General features: G+C 39.9%; 1 long non-coding RNA gene across 1 annotated transcript in view; it reads left to right on the forward strand.

Moving 5' to 3' along the window:
• Positions 1 to 222: 222 nt before the first annotated feature.
• LOC109367894 overlaps positions 223 to 8,843 on the forward strand; it is an 11,415-nt gene continuing 2,794 nt past the window's right edge. Inside the window, exon 1 of the long non-coding RNA XR_002115455.2 lies at positions 223 to 453. This is a non-coding gene — a long non-coding RNA (uncharacterized LOC109367894). The remainder of the gene's footprint in view (positions 454 to 8,843) is intronic.

Consider the following 8,843-nt stretch of genomic DNA (forward strand, 5'->3'; position numbering starts at 1 on the left):
ACAGGGTATGGTTTCCTGTATGCCTAAGGCACAAGTGTCAAAATGTTGCTGGTAAATCATCTCAGGTGGACTTTAATCTGCAGATAGACACCACAGGTGGAACAGAGCAGCTCCTGCCTGTAGAGCAGGAGGCCCTTCTGTTGTTTGTGTAACACAGCTGTGAGCACTAATAAGCTCAGAATAAAACCTGCCTCCCCAGGTTCAGGTTTATCAGTGGTGAAAGTGGCTTACTAGCTGGTTACTGTCTCCTTGCAGTTATGTGCGGTAGAGCTGAACTGGAGCTGCCTAGGCTGTTTTATGGAATCCATAGGTATTTGAGGCAAAGTGGAATCCTTGTGGCTCAGGCACATCATTTTCTATAATTAAGTCACAATGGACTTTTGGAGAGCCCTGCTGAATGATTGAGAGCCTGTACACAGCTGGGCCTGCTAATAAACTCTGTGCTACTCTAAGGTAAGGGTTGAATTCAATATTCTAACTTTGTTGTGAAGGATTTTAACTCTTTTGTTTTCGTGCTCCTACACTAGCTTCCTCAGTGTTAAAACTGCATCCGAGCCTTGCCTAGTTGTAGGGCAACAGCATGGGGTCCATCTGATGTATTCTCATTTCTCTGCTAGAGTGGCATCCTTGTGATCAAAGCTGTGTTGTTCTAGCCACTGCTCCTGAGCTGCTGTAGGATAAGCACATCCAGAGACCCACCAGCTAACATTGTGCTTCATTCCCTGTCCAGTGGACTCTGGCACTTCTGTAATGCTTATGCCCTCAAATTCTCACAATGTTGCCTTTTTTTTTTTTTTTTCCACTTCCTCCACCACCCTCTGTTTCCCTCCCATGTCTCTCCTTGCCCACACCCTTACTGAATGCATATCAAGCTGTGCTTATTTGGATGGCACAAAGCATTCCAATAAAATCTCCTCAACGTAAGGGTTGTATGAGGTCTGTGGGAGGAGAGGCCTGTGGATAAGGGGCTGGGCAGGAAATGTGCTGTTTGGCTTTTGTACTGACCTGCTGTCTGATTCGAGCTCTACTTAAACTGCTGGCTCCCAGTGATATCTGTGGAGATGACAAAGCAGGGAGTGAGTGCTTAGTGCCTGCCTGTGGAGCAGTGTTGGGCAGAGGCAGCAAAGACAGCACCTGGCTGCCAGCAGCATCCAGGCTGAGCTGGTACTGCACTGCTGGAGGCTGCTTTTCCCCTTTTTCTTCTTGGTTTTATTCAGCCCAAGGCTGAGGGGATGCCTCATGGTGGCCTACAGCTCCTCACAGAGAGCAGAGGGGCAGCGCTGTGCCCTGCGTTACACATCAGTTGCAAGAGGTGTGGATAGGGAGAAATGCAAAACAAGTCCTCTGATCATCTCTGAGTTTGCCAAGTCTCTGTGAGGATGTAGAGCAATTAAAAATAAAATGCTCATCCGTGTTACTGATGAGTAACGCTTACAGTTACTAAAACTGAAAGGGCTTTAAGTGGCTGATTTGTTTTCCATTAGCTGGGTTGCTTTGTATTCTTTGCAGTTCTGCCAGCCTGGGCTGTAGAAATAACGCAGTCAGGTTCAGTTTTCCTCAGAGCTGGTTTCTAGTCAGGTTTCTTTGGGCTCAAATAAGCAACTGAAGGAACTGGGGACTGTTTAGTCTGGGGAAAAGGAGGCTGAGGGGAGACCATATTGCTCTCTTCCAATATTTGAAAGGTGCTTACAGCGAGAGCGGGGTTGGTCTCTTCTCACTGGTGATAGGATGAGGGGAAATGGCCTTAAATTGTGCAGGGGTAAGTTTAGGTTGGATTTCAGGAAGAACTTCTTTACTGAATGGGTTGTCAAGCACTAGAATAGGCTCCCCAGGGAGGTGGTTGAGTCACCATCTCTGTATGTGTTTAAGAACAGTTTGGATGTGGTGCTCAGGGACATGGTTTAGCAGAGGGTTGTTAGTTAGGGTAGTATGGTTAGGTTGTAGTTGGACTTGATGATCTTTAAGGTCTTTTCCAACCGGAGTGATTTTTATGAAGGAAAAAACAGAGTGGGGATTGCAGAAGTTCCCTAATTATTCCTTTTTCTCTTGTGTTTTCCAAAGGCTTGTTAGTAACCAGATTTTGGACAAAATTGGTCTCTAAAGGCACAGTCTGACTTCTTTTTCTCCAAATGGCAGAGGAAAATCGAAGATGTCAGACTCAGCACTGGTAAACTGTTTATGGTGACAGAACTGCTTCTCCTCAGACAAGCTGATATGGAATCAATTATGTTAAGAGCTTGGCAGATGTACTCTTCCATTGCACAAAACAAACAAAAAAAAAAAAGTCATGATCTTCTGCACCTCCCTGTTTGTCTAACATGAGAAAATCTTTGGTCCCAGTGTCCTGGCCTTAAAGATTCTCTGACTAATGTAAGATTGGTAACTGTGCAGTTAGAAGTGGCATTTTACCTGATCGGATATACTGAGGCTTCCTTTACATTTTAGGGAAATATTTTGAGAGTTTTGCGTCAGGCTGGCAGTTCCTGTGGTCCCCGGTTTCTGAGGCAAAACGGGGAGGAATACACTGCAACCTTTTGTCACGCAGTTATCTGCATTCCTGGAGAATGTCAGTGTCTGGTGTGTGACTCATTCATGGCCTCTGCAAAGCTCTGCGAGTCCATTACAGCCTCTGCTCATTCTGCTTTATTTCTCAAAATTAGAACTTCAGTTTTTAGAGCAAGGCATGTGTTACAAATATGAGAATGGCATATTATGGGGCAGATGTGGCCACAGCTCCTGATCAGTATGTCATTTCTAAAAGGGAATCTAAGCCTACCACCAAAAGAATGAAATGTAAATAGGGAAGAAGTTGTTTTTTGACAGAAAATCTCAGTCTTTATGTTCTATGGCTGAAAGTCCATGGGTACATGTTGTGCTCACATCAAGCAGTAATTCAGAAGAGGTAAAATATAAATCCTATCTTACTTGTCTGCTAAGATCCCTCTGATTACAGAGTCAAAGTAATGTTGTTCATATGAAACAGTTTAACTGGTGAGGTGAAATCTGAGAGGGGATTTTATCAACACTTCAGGAATATCTAAAGGGTAAGTGTTGTGAGGATTGGGCCAGGATGTCTTTAGTGGTGCCCAGTGACAGGAAAAGGAGCACAAACTGGAACACAGGAAGTTCCATGTGAACTTTACTGTGAAGGTGACGGAGCACTGGAATAGGCTGCTCAGAGAAGTTGTGGAGTCTCTTCTGGAGATATTCAAAACCTGCCTGAACACTTTCATCTGCAGCCTCCTGTAGAAAATGTGCTCTAGCAGAGGATTGGACTGGATGTTCTCCAAAGGTTCTTCCAACCCCTACAATTCTGTGATTCTGTATTCTGAAGAAAAGTATTCATCAGGCTTATTTCTATGCTATTTCTTTCTTATGCATCAAATTGTGAGATAAGGACTGCAGTATCTGAGTGTGCACAACATAGATAGGAAATTGGTTGTCTGTGTAAGAGAATTGAAGGGTAAAAACAAAACAGCTTAAGGTAGTAGCTAGGTCTGTGTACGTAGAGCAAAGAATGAACATATTTACTGATAAGTACATCTAGTGGCTTCGCTTGTGTTTTGTCTGAGCTTTCAATGTTTTGTGATTTCAGAATGATTTTGAAAATGATTTTGAAGCTCTGGTGCACATAGGTGGGTGAGCCTCAAAAGAAATCTTAGTTTTAATTCAGTTGTAGTAATGATCACCTGGTCCCTACCAGCATGGCCAGTCCCTACCAGTAATCTAAAGAAATTTGTCCTGGGACTTGCTTGTACTGCCAACCTTTTAGTTGTTTTCCCCCCATTTGGCAAATTTCCTCTGCTTGTTATACCATAACGAGCAACCTTCTGTCTTGGTACACTGTAAGTCAAAACCTGGTGGATGCAAAGATAAAAGTCTTTGTGACTTAAGTTCTTCACTGAAGCAAAGCTCGTTCAGAAAAACAAGACTCACATAGCAAGCAAAGCTAAACCGGAGAATTTTACAACTAGGGCACGTTGATTCCTTTCTGTTAAACTAATGTATTTGTCTTTAAACTAATAAATTGATCCCTATTGGTAAACCATCCTATATAAGTATCCTCTAGGGATACCAGAAGATCACACGTGGGAGTATTAATTTTCTCTTTCATTTAGGCACTACCTAATCAACTGACAGCACAGAGAGAAGTTCAGTGCAGTTTGAGATACAAAAGAAATGTCTACTTCATACTTGCTTTACACATCTCTGTTGATTGCAATTGGGCAGTAAACACAGAGTAAAGGCAGAACTTAATTTTCCTGACCACTGGATCAAACGTAACACCAGTTTAGTGAGATAATGAGCTATGAAGGAAATTAAACAAAATTAGGACAATAACACTAGTTTTCAGTAACAGCCATAGTGGCCCAGATTAAAATGTGACATGTAGTAAATACTTCAAAGGAGATATTTGTGAAAAAGGAGTGCATGGGGTCAGGGAAAGGTAATTAATGGTAAAGATAGCAGAATCTGAGACAGTTTTTCATTGTAGGGAGCACTGTGGATATAAGGGAAATGTTCAAACTGCATAGGAGCAGAGACTGATAAGAATTGAACTGCAGAGATAGATATCTGTTTTCGGGCAAAGGGATCTGGGGATTGGATCATTATTGTGCTATTAGCTGTTGGTTGGAGATAAACAAAATGATTGTTTATTCCCAGGAGAAAGAGCTCTTAGAGGTTAACTGACACTGCTAATTTGAAATTCCCTTGAGCAAGATGGCAGTCTCTCATTGGAGCCAGGATCTTTACAAACTAATTTGAAAAAAGAATGGGAGTATTTCTTTTGCATTGCACAATATGTGGTGACTGTTCCCTTATCTTCTGCAGAGTTATTTTCTGTATTAATTACCTTGAATTGCTGAATCTAAAAGATATTTGTACTGGATGTTCCTCAGTATTTAAGGAAAACTTATGTATGTGAACTTGCAACCCTGGTCGATGTCTGCACAAGTTCTTGTCCTGTCTCTAATGCCAGCTGAAATTGAAGGGATCCCAAATAAAAGCGACTAAGCCTGTTGGTGGGAGCTCAGGAATGACCTTGCACCACGGGTAGGTTACATGGCTCTGCCCTCCAGAACCGTGGGCTCACCAGAGCCACACCTTGGTTTTAGAACCTGAGGAAGTTCCACCACAGATCTAGCTTATACATACATACATACATACATATATATATATATATATATTTTTTTTTTTTTCTTTTTCCCCCAGATGTCTGTCTGTCACCTTCCATGAAGATTATCTTTGGAAAGCAACAAGAAAAAAGAAACAAACAAGAAGTAGAGCCACTGTAATAGTGTGTCATTTCTCATTCAGACTGCAGAATTTGTGTTAAGAGAGAACATCTGAACTTCAGAGCTTTGCGCTGGTCTCTGTTAGATGGCAGGGCAATACTAGAGCATACTAGAGGATATTCTAGCAATGAGAAACTGTTTTGTTTTCTTTATTTTTTTTTGCATCAGGAAGATCTTTGAATGTAGGATGCTGATAGATGGTCTCTGACATTATAGATGTTTCCTCAGGACCATTCTACCATTCCTCTCCCATGAGGAGGAGTCAGATTGCACAGTGAGACACTGGTAGAACTGAGCAAGCTAGGAAAGGGACCTGGATTGGGCAATGACTTCTAGGAAACTAAACATGAATAATAGTAAAAATGTTTGGGTTTTTTTTTTCCTTTATTTGGAATGGATAATGCCATGATTCACATATCAGATTGTACGTGGACTCTAAGCACAAGACATCAAAGGCTTTCCACATAGGTTTTCTCCTGCTCTGTCTTACTAGTGTGTATGGTGCCCTGAGGATATAACAGGCGGAACTGTGGAATGTCTCATGAGCAGTTCAGATGTGAAGCTATAAGGTTGCTCTAGACCAATGGCAAATGAGAGAGGCCATTGTTTCAAACAGGAGCAATTCTCAGGAGAACTGCAGCCCCTAGGACATCCTTTAATAATGCAAATCAACCAAAAGTACAGCAGTGAAATAATGAAAGAGGCAACAGTCACTTTTTAAAGTGTTTCCAAAATCATATCCTCCAAAATTCTTTCTGGAGTGTATGATGTTTTAGACTGGATTCTACATGCACTCTGAGTGTGAATTTAGTGTTGTTTGTGGATAAGGTTCTTGCACTAGCAAGCTCAGAGCTTTCCAGATGGAAATATCCAAGTGCTTTGGCAGTATTATCAGTTTAGCAGCTTTCCTATGCATTCAAGCCCTCAGACAGGGTTGAGCCTGTGCATATATTCTCTCTTCATTTAAAATTACTTTTCTAATCACTTCCAGTGTTCTGGTTTTGTCTTTTTTTTTGTTTTGTTTTTTGTTGTTGTTTATTCATACCACCTTTACTAGTCACTAAAGGAAATTCAGCCTTGCTGCATTTGTGGCAGTGACATTTTGCTTTCTACCTTTTATTGTATCTATTTGTCTCTAGCAGCAGTCAGCATGTGGGTGGTTTGGAGAGATATTTACACGCTGATCTTGTAGTAAGGTTCCTTTTTATTCTGTAATTTAACTGGGAAGATTGAAACGTTTTATATTATTTTGCCTGTGGTAAAATAGACTTATTTCAGCTTCTGTTTTTCCTTTCTTCTACTTGTTCATTAATATTCAGAGTTTATCTTATCTTTTCCCCTCTTCATTTGGTTTGTAAATGATTCCTTTACTCGTTCCTTTATTTTTAAGCCTGTTTTCAACTTTTGTTTAATCTTCTTTTTCTCTTTTTTTCTTGTTTGTTATTAAATTTTGAGTTAGCTATTTAAGTTTATCCCTTTTCATATTCCTTAAAATGCCAGCTGCTCTTTTTCTGTCTTCTATTCAGCCTGTATGAGTATGCAGAGATGGAGTTACTCCTCCAACACTCCACAGATTGCCAATTTTCATCTAGTTTGCTCAGCTGCCAGAGGCTGGGAGAACTTTAGCCTGCCATTCTCCCAACCACAGCAATACTAATGTACACATGTAAGTACATGGGTGCACCTGAGCTCTGTCCTTGTTGTCTATACCGTGCAATACCACATGTAGCAAAGGAGCTCCAAAAATAACGTGTACTAATCATGTGATTGATGAGCGGGACACAATGGAATTGACATTTAAAGGAAAATAGGAAAAACTTGACAGAGGAATATTATGTTATATAGCAGTGGAAGGCATGAATGCTGGGACAGATAGATACAATTCTTCTGAAATGTCATATAATTTGTTGGGAGCAATGACAATATTGGAATCTTTCAGGGGCATCTGTCGTTGTCAGAGGCAGATGAGTAGACTATATATGGAGCCAATTGTGAGTATTACGGCAATTAACTAAGTCCTTAAGGATGAAAGCAGTATTCAGGTTGCTCTTTATACAATTAGACCAGTACTGGTGTAAGTTTTATATAGAAGATCTGCTAAAAAATGAAGGGTATTTTTTGTACTGTTAATTTGCTTTAACTCTTTGTATTACTACTTTGTCCTGATTTTTAAATTGTTTGAAAGGTTGTATACTGGTAGATGCAGGACATCAAGCGTGACTAAAAAAGCTAATGCATAGTTTTAATTCTTTATTTCCTCTTATTAGCATGGCTTTTCTTGGAGGGGTGGTGGGGAGCAGTTTGGTTCATGTAATTAGGATTTAAGACTGCGAAATGAAAAATTGGCTTATCCCAATAGTGGTGCTCAGGACCCTTCCTAGATATCATCTTTAAGAGTATCTTAATATAGACTGTGTCATGATGGAATAATCTGATGGATTATTTAAGAAAATGCTATGTGAGTTAGCTTAAAGGTGAGAAAATTGAGCTTGCGTGAGTAGGGATGCAGAGTTGATGCTTCCATTTTGATATAGCTTCTGGCAGGCTTGGTTGTGTTTTTCAAAACTGAGTTTAGATGCTATTTCCGAGATACAACCTTATCTAATGGTGAAAGAGATAGGTAAAGAGTTGCTTTCACTTATTGCCCTGGTTTCTAAGTGATCACAGTTGCTATAGGCAGCTGTAATTGAAGTGTTTAGTGTTTGTTAAATATGGTTATTACCTGAGGGTTCTTGAAATACTGTTTGCATTTTTTTATGGTCATTGGATTCTCCTGATTACCAGATGTAATAGACTTTTTATGCTACAATGCAACTGTTGAACATTTTAATTGGAATGCCATGTCAAATTTTTAAATTAAAAATCAAATACTCAAAGCACCAGTGCTTTTTTGATTACTAAAATTAAAACCTAATTGAATTCTCCCACCAAAAAATATCCTGTGGAAATTTAATTAGAAAAGTGTAAGAGCTGATTTTTAAAACATATTAATTTTTAATTAGGAGAAATCAGAAAGGCAAATTAATAAGTTTTAAATTTTCCAAAATACAAATATGGAGATGCCATGTAGTACAGTAAAGCAAAGACCCAAGTCCAGTTTCCCAAATGACTATATACACAGGGCTTGAGTCTTACTTGATTAAAACAAGAAGTGATGGGTACCTGTTTCTTTGAATTGTCTTTAAAACCACCCATATCTGTCATATCAGCACATGGAAGGACTACAATGAAAAGCTAAAGTAGCTTTGAATGAATATTTGGAGTAGGATGCAAAAAGAGGAAAGCTAGCTGGTTATTTTGCACTGTATAGTCTTGTATTCAGTATTCACCTGTTGACTGAGAAAGCTGTCAATGTGTGGGTTGATGTAGGTGCTATTTCCAAGCCCTTAGCTCCTCTGACATTTTGCAAGGTATGTAACTCCAGGGCTCTGCTTCAGAGGCTAGGCAATTTGAGTTGGATGTTGCATTGCTCTATATTGCTCTGCCTATGTTTAGTTTACTACTCCATATCCAGGAAGAATCATACAGCATAAATAAGTGTAAAAA

This window comes from Meleagris gallopavo, chromosome 5 (genome assembly GCF_000146605.3).
Source record: "Meleagris gallopavo isolate NT-WF06-2002-E0010 breed Aviagen turkey brand Nicholas breeding stock chromosome 5, Turkey_5.1, whole genome shotgun sequence".
Taxonomy (NCBI): domain Eukaryota; kingdom Metazoa; phylum Chordata; class Aves; order Galliformes; family Phasianidae; genus Meleagris; species Meleagris gallopavo.